Here is a 12,133-nt window from a genome sequence, read left to right on the forward strand (position 1 = left end):
ATACTTGATTTTTTTTCTTGGATACTTCTAAAAGTTTAGCAAGATTGTTTTGCTCATTATGTTTTGAGGATTTGTATTCTTTTTTTATTGATAAAAAAAAACACAAATGAAAGGATGTCTGTAAATCTCACCTTAATAGGAAGGAAAAGGTTTCATAAGTAGCTTTCTATACATAATTCTAAAATGGACAGTAAGCCTGGAGGAAACATTTTGGAACAGAAAGAGACTGATACTAGAAAATGAAATAAAAAGTGTTGACCCTCAGCCAGTTTTTAAGGCTGCACCTTAACTGCCTTTCCAGTTCAGAATCTATACAGCCAGTGAGAAATGTCTTTTAAAGGTTCATTGATGCTGGCCCAGTCTTTAACAAAGTTCAAGATTCATAGCTCTGTTAGGGTTTCCACTAACAAGCCTCCAGAGAGAATTCTGTGTGTTGAAAAGCCCCCTGAACGACATTTGAAGTGCTTGTTTATGATGATGCCCAAATGTTTTATGCAGTACCTGATGTCTGTGTCCCATGTTGGTAGTACCTGTGACTGCATCTCTATTACCTGATCCATATTACTCCTGAGCTCATCAGGCATCTGCCTGAGGGTGATTTGGCACTGTGTGGTAGTCTGTCAGAAAGGAGGCTCATTCTGCTCTATTACAGCCTTTGTCATTAGTGCTAAAGGCCCTTGGTGAAACTCAGTTGTGGCAGTTTCACTGATATCTACATTGGTACCTGAAGGAAAAAACATAGAATCTCCTGTCTATCATTTGGCTTCCCAGCACTTGGTCAAATGGAAAGTGGATGAGGGTTGTCATGTTGTGCAGACTTTCCTGATTTTCAAGTCATTGACTGCTGTTCCTTATAGGGAGTCACTGCCAACACACTTTCAGTTTGTATGCCAGCAGTGATTCACAGATTTGGGGCTGCCCTTTTTTTCTTCAGTTGTTTAACCATGGAGTTAGTACATGTAAAAAAGGAGTGAAAGGACAGTAGGAGGGATGCAGTGTAGTTGCCCCTGCAAAAATGCCTTTCTTTTTTTGTCATCCAGTTGAAGCTTTGACCAATTTAATTTCAGCAAAACCTAGTTGATATCCTTTGCTATCCGTTGAAAACTGTTTCTTCAAGAGTCACTTCCCAACTTCTTGATCAAAAAGTGATTTCTTAATAATCATCAGGCTATCCTACCAAGGGAAAACAGTAAACAGTAATAAGTAACAGTAAACAGGGGTCCGAATGGAGAGATGAAAAGTCAGCAAGCAAATGAGAGTAGTAGTGCTGAAAGTGAATTTATCCTCAAGTCTTGGTGAGTACCTTCACGAGGTCGACCCTATTATTCACAAAATCTCACCAAGGTGACACTGATATATAAACTATATTTGTATAGCATATATCATGGACAGAAGTAAGTCAAAAACAAAAAAAGATAGCTGGGTGCACAAGACCCAGGATAAAAAAGTGCCCAATCCTGGTAGGTGCACTGGTGGCAGGACTGGAGCAAATTACAGTGTAGAATCCTTAAAATATGGGAACATTCCTACAATGGAGCCAGGCCAGGATGAGGATGGCCCCCCCTGTTGTAGAAGGAAGTAGCAGTCCACAAAAATCACAAAAAACGATACGCCAAAGAAGAGCCATAAAGACAATAGAGTGGACTATTGATTATAAGAAAGAAATTATGTATTGTTACTATTATGCAAAAAAACTCAGAATTTCCAGACAGAGGATACACAAAAAGATTAAGAAATAAATTAGAGGAAAAAAATAATTCCACAGGAAAAACTGTCAGAAGCTTCAAATGAGAATTTCCGTTCATTAATACAACAGATTTTTGAAAAACAGTATATAGATCAAGAAACTTTGATCTCCTTAGAAAAAGAAGCATCTGAGGAAGTACGAAAATGTAAACAAAACCTGGATACTTTTACAAAATAGAACAAATAAATATGGACAGGGGAAAGAGAGAGATTTGATATGGTGCAATATATATGCAAAGGAGAAAGCCAAATTAATCAATATAAAGAAGGTAGCCCCAAAGATATTTGAAGAGAAGTACAGGCAAAGGCATCCAGATATGGAAAATTTCACAAAAAAATATCACAAAGATGGAACATAGATAAGATTAGAAAAGCAGAAGTTAAAAAATATAAGTTGAAGTTATGGAATGCCTGCGAAGTGAAGGATTTTACTGTAGAAGGTCTAGCACAAATTACATCACAGCATGATGGAGTGAGTCCCCAAATTAAGGAGAAGCAGGAAGATCAGGAGACATCTGAATAAGAAATATGGACATGGGAAAGAAAAAGAGATGTAATATGGTGTATTATTTATGCAAAGGAGGTAAAACTAACCAATACAAAAAGAGCAGCATCAAAGATATTTGAAGAGAAATAACAGGCAAAGGAATCCAGATATGGAAAACTTTACAATACAAAAAATAAGATGACAGAGGAAAAGTAGAAGAGGAGATTAGTAATGGAGAAGTTAAAGAAATAGAAATTTAGGTTATGGAGCACCTGCAAAGAGAAGGATTCAATCTAGAAAATCTAATGCAGAAAGCACCACAACAGGATAGAGAAATGGATATCCAAATTAAGGGGAAACCAGTAGAACAGGAAGCAGTTGGTCAGGTGCCATATGAAAATATGTTGTAGCCTTCCACAGTAAACTAGTATAAATATCCACTTGAAGCTAGACCAAAGGGAAGGAACAGGAAACTGTGGAAACTCTGATGCTGTCAATGTTAAGGAGTGATAGACCAGTGAGTTCCCATATCACAGAGCAACAGGTGGCACAGGATGAAATTGAAGAGAAGGTACCACAGGAAGATGCTATAGAATCCCCGCAGGAAATGGAAAACAAGGGATGTGCTCTCAATTTGGAAGAAAATGAGCTAAGAGAAAAGTTGCTTGATTTAATAGACATAGATATATTAAGATCAACGAAAGACTGCAGAAGGCCAGTAAAACCCCAGAAGTCTGATAAAACAAATGAACACAGTAATTAGGACTGTCCATAGAGATCCATGCGATATAACAGACGTAAACAGGATATATTACTGTGCAGCTAAATTAATAACTGATAAAAGTTTTACCACAAGAACACAGGGTAGTGAGGGAAAGAGAGGGTAGAAATTGAATACCATCATGGAAGTATTGAACAGAGAAAACTATAAAGCAATTGAGACAAGAAGTGTCACTGTTGGAAGACTATAGAAGAGGGAATAGATCAACCAAAATACTACTGTCATGCACTATAACAAATAAACTAAAAATTTCAGCATAGGTGGAAAAAGATGGTACACAGATAAAGGAAAAGTAAAAAATAAGCAATTAATTGATAACCCCAAAAAAGTTTTATAGAGAATTTGGAAACAAGGTAAAAGGGATTGAAAGACCACCAAAAAAGAAGAAATAGATGCATTTTGGAGAAGTATCTATGAAGATCCTGCGGAACACAACAAAGATGCTAAATGGATAAAAGAAGTAAAAGAAAGAATAAGAAGTTTAAAGGTACTGGATATGAAATGGGATGATGTAATAGCCAGAAAGATTGAAACAAAGTTAAGAAATGTCTCTTAATTGGAAAACCTCAGGCCCATATGCAGTACCTAACTTTTGGTTAAAAGTATTAACATCTTTGCACGAAGATTTAGCCATGAGTAAGAACTGTTTATATGTGCACCCAGAACAGACACCAACCTGGCTAACAACAGGTAAAACAATGGTCCTAAACCTGCAAGCTACCCCAAAAATTATAGACCAATGACTTGCCTTCCGACGACGTATATACACAGGAATTGATGCAGACAGAGTTTATAGTCATTTAGAAGAAAACTCAATTATGGCAGTAGAACAAAAGGACAATAAAAGAAAGTCATATAGAACAAAGGATGATTTGTTGTTAAAGTATTATTGGAGAACTGTAAAAAGGGTAAGAATCTAAGTATGGCATAGATCGACTACAAAACAGCATTTGATAGTATCCCACGTTCATGGATAAAACGCTGCTTAAAAATGTATAAGATACACCCTACACTGATTGACTACATTACAGTGACAATGAAACAGTGGCAGACCACTTTGCAATTAAGCTGTGATAAAGGACAAATTATTATCCCAGAGATAAAAATTCAATGGGGGATATTCCAAGGTGACTCTCCATCACTGTTGCTATTCTGCCTTGCCCTTACCACATTAAGCTGTCTACTTAACAGCTTAGGCCATGGCTATAATTTGGCTCCTAGAAAACAGTCACTCCTCATCTTCTCTTTTTCAATGATTTAAAACTATATAGGTCATCCAGAGGAGGAACTGAAAGCACAGCTGCAGATTGTCAAACTTTTTTCAGATGATATTAGAATGTAATTTGGTCTTGATAAATGTGCAAAAGCAACCTTTAGAGCAGGAAAACTGCACACCAGGAAAACATCAGTTTGGGACAAGAATGTGATGTAAAAGAACTTGAGCAAGAGGGAGTGTATAAATACTTGAACTGATGAAGGATCAGCAATAAAACATGAACAAATGTGAGTAAAACTTAGTAATACTTAGAAGACTTAAGTTAATCCTGGAAACCGCGTTGACATCTAGGAACAAAATCCAAGCTATAAACCAATTTGCTGTTCTTGTCCTAACTTACAGTTTTGAAAAGTCCATTACAGCCACAGGAAGGAGTATCAAAGGTCCACAGACAGAATAAAACTTTATTTAAAATAAAAACAGATAAGCATTTTCGAGCAGTTGCTCTTCATCAGATCCAAGCCACAGAAAGAACAAATCCTATTTAAGAAACAGCCAGTGACAATCAATAACATGGTATACACCCCTTTAATAAAGGTTTTAAGGGCATACAACCATTAAGACCTGGTTTGTGGTTAGCTTGTAAATCAGTGATCCATCTTAACTCAGACAACTCTGTAGAATGTTTGGTGTCCCCACCCCTCTTACTTTCAGGCTGCATTTGTAACACCATAAAGGAAAAGGCATGCCCTAAATTCTGGCTAATGTGCTGAAATAAAGCATTGTGTCTCACTCCTAATCTAACATCACTCATATGTTGTAAGATGCACTGTTTAAGCATCCTATTAGATTTACCTATGTAAAATGCCATACATAGCACCTAGCTAAATAAATAACATTTTTAGTCCTACAATCTGGATATAGCTTGGGGGTTATACACCTTATCAGATACTGGATGTTTAACGGTGTAGGATGTACTAATATACTGACAACCATTGCATTTTCTGCATGGGAACGTACCTTCCATTACACTTCTGGGTGTCCGTGATGGTTGATATATACATTTCAAATTCAAATTATGTGTGTACATAAACCTTGGAAAAGTCCCTACCACTTCCTTTAATCTGTCATCAGTATGAAGCATTTTCCAATTTTTATCACATTACATATACTGTTCATATCACTATTATAGTGAAATATCATACTGGGCTGACCTACATTGGCTGTTTTTAAAGCATTACTATTATTAGTCCCATTATTTTGGCTTGCTTTAAACCAAGGGCTTCCTCTGTTACCTCTACACCTTTTAGATCTAGTTATCAAGTCATGTGTTAACTTCTTTTGGATACCCCCGAGATATAAACATATGTTGCATGCCTTCAATTTCCCTTTCATAGACCTCTTCTTCAGTACACAACCTAGAAGTCCTCAAGCTCTGCCCACTAAGAACATTCCTAAAGATGTGTGTGGGGTGCATAGTTTCATACATAAATAAACTATTTCTCCAGCGTTCTTTCTGTAAATCCTGGTCTGTACATGTCCAACTACATCTTTATATATTCTTATATCTAAAAAATATATCATAGGTTGGTACTAGGCTATCGGCCCTAGGGCCTATACAAGCCTAGCCATAACAATTCCCTTTCTATATCTTCCAACAATATTTACTTCCCTGGACCCCTGTCTAGCAGGGTGACTGATATGATCCCCGGGATAAATTTCCTATATCCCATCCAGTCATCAAGGTTCCTTCTGAAGAGGGCCAAAGAGGCTCTTTACTTGACATGTATGGGCAGTCTATTCCAGAGTATGGGGAGTCTGTGGGTCAGTAACCTATCTCTCCAGCATGTTTTGTTCATTGTGATGACAAGGTTTAGGTCCCTGGAGCATGTGGCTCTGATGGATTGGGATTTCTTTAAGTGTAGCATGTCCAGCTGCTCTGGGTTTGACATGGCCTTGTATGTTGAGCAGAGATTGCCACTGAGTAGGCGATATGCGACAGAGTATAGATGGAGTTTTTTTAGTTGGTCAGCATAGGTCATCTGCTTTAGCCCTGTGATTCTTTTAGTGAGGTGTTTCTGCGGCCTTTCCAGTTGTTGCAGATGTCTTGTGAGGTACATACCAAACAGGGCGTTGTACTCTATGATGGGTCTAATGAGGGATGAGTACAGTGGGACAATGACCTCCTTTTTTCTGGATGAAAAGCCCTTGGTGATGAGGTGTGCCACATAGAAGGATTTCCTGACTGTTGTGGTGATGTGGTTATTGAAGGTGAGACCACTGTCCACCTGTGTTCCTAAGTCTCATCACACTTTCCATGTTTAGTGTACTGCCACCTATGTGGTAATTCATGGGTACATGTTTTTCCCAAAGGGGATAACTATACACTTCTTGGCATTGAGCTTGAGCCCATGGCTTTGGCATCATGCATCTGTTTCTGTAAGGCCCTTTTGTAGAATATCCACATCATTTGGGGATTCAATAATGGCTCCCAGTTTGCAGTCATCTGCGAACCTTGTCAGCCAGAGTCCCTTAGTGTTGGCCTGTACTTCATAGAAGTAGATGCCAAATAAGAGCGGTCCCTGGACTGAACCCTGAAGTACTCCACTTGTCACTTGTCTGGAGCTGGATTTGGAGTCTGCTACTTTTACAATGTGGGTTCTGTCAGTAAGCCAATTGGCAACCCATCAAGTTACGTAGGGATTTATGCCCAGCTTAATAAGTTTATCTATGATTCCAGAGTGGGGGATGGTGTTGAAGGTTTTAGCGAGATCCAGATAGGCTGTGTGGACCTCCTTACCCTCATCCATGGCTCTGGAGACTGATTTGAAAAAGTCAGTCAGGTTCAGGAGAAACAATCGGCCCTTCCCAAACCCAAACTGAGTGGGGTCCAGTGTTTGAAGGTTGCCAATGTCTTTGTTTATTCCAGAGTTTGAAGGTTACCAATGTCTTTGTTTATAAGTTCCATGATAATATGTTCCATGGCCTTGCAGATCAGGCTCGTCAGACTGATGGGGTGGTAGTTCCCAGGATCCAAGTTGGATCCCCCTTGTGGGATAACTGTAGCTGTGTGCCACTCAGTGGCATGAAGCATGAGATTGAGGCTATGATTAAATATGACACTTAGGTAGGTGCCAGTTCATTTTGTAGTTCATGTAGTACACAGCCTGCGATGTTGTCTGATCCCATGGATGCTGTATTCTTAGCTTTGGAGAGTGCGGTTTTTACCTGTGTGGCCATGATTACCAGAATTTGTCAATCTTTCGGTATCGAGATGGGCCCTTTAGGGGTGAGAGGGGGGTGAAGTTGGCACTGAATTGATCTGCCAGGATATTGACAGCGTCCTTGGGATCAGTATATTTAATGCCATTCTGTTGTAGCTCAGAGCAGATCTGAGCATTCCCATTTAGATTCTTGACATAGTTATAGAATGCCTTGTGGTTGTCTTTGGAATCTTTGGCAATTTTATTTTTGTAACTAGCTTTGAAGGATTTTATGAGGGATCTCAGCTTCTTACTGAGGCTGGTAAGGGAGTTTTTTGCATCCTGGGATTTTCCTCTTTTCTGCAACAGTTTCTTCCTTCTGTTGTATAGTTTGTTTATGACAGGGGACCACCAGATTGTCTTCCTTTTTTTGGAGGAGAGTGTCTTGGTTCTCTTTGGAATGACATGATTCTTGCATGAGTGGATGTGCTCGTACAGTGCTTTAGTGTAGGATTCGGCAGTCAAACTTTGTTCCCATCTGCGTTGGTGTCATGAAGTTTGTCACTTCTGACTTGAGTAGCATGAAGTTGGCCTATTCCAGATAATAGCTGAGAAGAAGAATAGCTCCGGCTGTATTGAAGATTTGTGGATGATGTGTTTTTATTATGGGATGGCACAGTAGAGGATTTACTAGTGTTTAAATATCTAGGGGAAAGTGCAGATTTTCTAAAGGTTAATGTTAATTATTCTCTGGAAATTATAGATTTTTTAGCTGGAAGAATATATAAGGATGTGGCTGGATGTGTACTGACCAGAATTTACAGGAAAGAATGTTGGAGAAATAGTTTAACTTATGACAGTATGCACCCCAGACGCATCTTTAGGAATGTTCTTAGTGGGCAGAATTTGAGGACTTGTAGGTTGTGTACTGAAGAAGAGGTCTATGAAAAGGAAATTGAAGGCATGCAACATATGTTTATATATCGGGCGTATCCAGAGAAGTTAACACATGATTTGATAACTGGATGTAACAGGTGGAGGGGTTACAGAGTAAGGCCTTAATTTAAAGCAAGCCAGAATGATGGGGCTAATAGTAATAACGCTTTAAAAATAGCCAATGTAGGTCAGCCCAGAATATTACACTGTAATAGTGATATGAACAGTATATGTAATGTGATAAAGAAAAACTGGAAAATCCTTCATACTGATGATAGATTAAAGAAAGTGGTAGGGGATTTTCCTAGGTTTACATACACAAATAATTTGAATTTGAAACGTATCCTATGTAGGGATGTATATCAACCATCACTGACACCCAAAAGTGTAAGGGAAGGTACATACAGAAAATGCAAGGGTTGTCAGTATATTAGTACATCCCACAACTTTAAACATCCAGTATCTGGTAAGTTGTATACCCCCAAGCTATATGCAGATTGTAGGACTAAAAATGTTATTTAGCCAGGTGCTAACTATGTACGGCATTCTATATAGGCAAAATGAATAGGATGCTTAAACAGCATATCTTAGAACAATATGAGTGATGTTAGATTAGGAGTGAGACGCACTGCTTTATTTCAGCACATTAGCCAGAATTTAGGGCATGCCTTTTCCTTTATGGTGTTACAAATACAGCCTGAAAATATGAGAGGTGGGGACATAAAACATTCTACAGAGTTGTTAAGATGAATTGCTGATTTACAAGCTAACCATAAACCAGGTCTTAATGGTTGTATGCCCTTAAAACCTTTATTAAAGGGGCATAGACCATGTTATTAATTGTCATTGGCTATTTTTTAAATAGGATTTGTCCTTTCTGTGACTTGTATCTGATGAAGAGAAACCGCTCGAAAGCGTTCATCTGTCTTTGTTTTAAATAAAGTTTTATTCTGCCTGTCGTGGTGGCTCCAGTGGGTTTCTGAACTTACAGTTTTGGAGTAATTGATTGGCCCCAAAACATGTTGGATAGATTAGGTAGTAAAACAAAAAGCATGCTTCATGCTCACCAAATGATCTGTAAAAAATCAGTGCATACCAAGATTATATATTCCCTTTTCCAAAGGAGGGATGGTCTTCCTTGAGATTGATTGCATGTATAGATATGCAGTTATGAGACTCCTCACACATATGCTGACCTCACAAGACCCTAACCTAGAGAAAGTTTTGAAACATGAGGAGAATAAATCTAAAACGACTTCTCTGCTTAACCTAGCAGAAGCATATCGGCATCAAGCAGGAATGGAAATCAAACCAGAAGTAGATAAAAGTCAGGCAGCAACTGAATGCACCAAAAAACAAACAAAAGAATATAAGGCGAAGGACCAGATGAAAAGACAAGAAATGTGGAAAACACATAGAGTTGCAAGTATAGAAAACTTGTGGAAGAGCCTCATTTTAATCAGGAATGAACACAGGTATGGTTAAGAAGAGGTGAATTCAAACCAAGAGATTATAGGTTAATATTGGTGCCCCAAGATAGTGGGCTACGTACACGCTGGTTTACAAAATCTATTGAACATATGAGAGAAACAGATAAATGTAGGTTTTGTAAAACCGAATTGGAAACAGTCACACACCTTGTTGCTGGTTGTGACATACTAATGGCAGAAGGCCTGTATACTGAGAGATATAATAATGTGGCAAGACTGTTGCACTGTGGATTGTGCAAACATTCGGGTATTGAAGTGGCTGAAGAACACTGGAAACATGAGCCACAAAGCATCATAAAAAATGAAGAAGTCTACATCACATGGGATCATCCATTACCAACAATTCAAAAGACAGATGCCAGAAAACCATATATAGTGGCCCATGAAAAGAAGACAAAAATAGCATTGATCATTGAAATCACCACACCCAGTGACTACAGTGTCCTGTGTACAGAGACACAAAGTTATAAAATATCAGGATTTGCAAGCAGAAACAAGAGCAATATGGAAGGAGGATACCCAGATAGTTCCAATAGTAGTTGGAGCAATGGATCTTATAATAAAAAAAAATAAAAAAAGTCTACAGTCATATTTAGATATGTTACCAATACATGCAACTCGATAGAAACTGCGGGAGGAGTCATTACTGGGCACGTTGCAGGTGCTGGGGAGAGTACTTTTGGCTGACATCAAAGAGTGAAACAATACTAATTTCATGAACTTAAATCATACTTTGACTTAGGAATGGGATCCATTCCCATCATGGTATTAAAAACCCAAAAGATTTGGAGAAATTAAAAAGGGAAAACAGTAAACAAATGCCCATCAAAAGCCCTGTCATTAAACAGAAAAAGACGATGTGGAATCATGACTTCCTAAGACAAAATGAGGCATTCTTCCATTAGTATGTAGTTTACGCTATTTCTAATTTCAGCCTTCAACATTCGGATATTCAGTGACTAGTCCTTTAAAAAAATATAAGCTATATAGTGCCACCAGCTTAACATTTTTTTAATGGTATGACCTACCTGCACCCAACTGGCCTATTTGTTCTGTGGAGGTGGCAGCACAGGCCATCTAAGTTCCTTCTAAGTAACCTAATATGTCAAGCCATTTGTCAGAGTCAAGTGATAGAGAGCTGGTGAGCTTGCTTGTCCTACAGCACATCCTACCTATTCCCACTCATAGAGCTCCCCCTCCCTCAATGCAGTTCACTGTGCTCACCTCCATGTTGCCTGCTAGGCGAAGAATGCTTCTATGTGCTGAATCCCCTGACTCATGCACTTGCACCATGACAGTGATAGAGCTGGAATCCGCAGATGCAACACACATCTACTGCTTGCTTGCCAGTAGTTGTCACCTACATGGGAAGCAAGAACTGACCCCCTTTCCCTAGGATGGCTGTTAGTGGCTGCTCCTTACCATCCTCCGCTGCCTGGCTTTACCTGCACCCTAGCCACTAATTGAACTCTGGTCGTCTGTTTTATAATCAGACCTTTTTCCATGTGTGCCAGAGTCCGGATAGGCTAGAATTTTGTAGTGAATTAAAAATAGAGCTGTCCACCATAGCTTTAAATCCAGAGCTGTGCCAAAGAAAGACACTTTCACTGGCTAGTCCAGAGAGAAGTATAAATTTGTCAGGAGAACTTTTATGTCTTCAAATTTAGCTGTGAGGAAGACTGTTAATTATACGGCTCATGTGGCTCAGCATTGGCGCCCAAATTGTAACCATATTTAGTAGACCTTACTCCTCAAGATTCTCACTGAGGGCATAACGTAAAGCTAACCTGCTCAGGTAGATAAGGTTGTACTGCATAGGTTGAAATGTGGTTGTGATCCTGAAGGCAGCAGCTTGTGATGTTACTTTTTATAGGCAGTTTGTGACTCAGGACTAGGATGTAATGTTATACAACACTTGGTTGAGGAAAGTGTAAACGAGGTTTAAACCTGAGTTAAATTGCCAGCTGGTTAACTCCGGAGTCAGTTTTCCCAGTAGTAAGTCACTGCCAATGCATTTGTTTTATGTCTTACAATATTGACTCAATTTCTTTAGCTTTTTTATGTTATCTGCACACTTTGGTGGCCCTAAAGTTAGAATCTGTAATTAAAGGAATGGTGTTGGAGGGCTTGCCTCCCACCCTTGCACCAAAACACAGGGAAAAAAACAATATATATATATATATATATATATATATGTGTGTGTGTGTGTGTGTGTGTGTGTGTGTGTGTGTACATATATATATATATATATGTGTGTATGTATATATATATATA

Source organism: Protopterus annectens, chromosome 4.part0 (assembly GCF_019279795.1).
Source record: "Protopterus annectens isolate FY-2018-M chromosome 4.part0, PAN1.0, whole genome shotgun sequence".
Classification (NCBI taxonomy): domain Eukaryota; kingdom Metazoa; phylum Chordata; order Ceratodontiformes; family Protopteridae; genus Protopterus; species Protopterus annectens.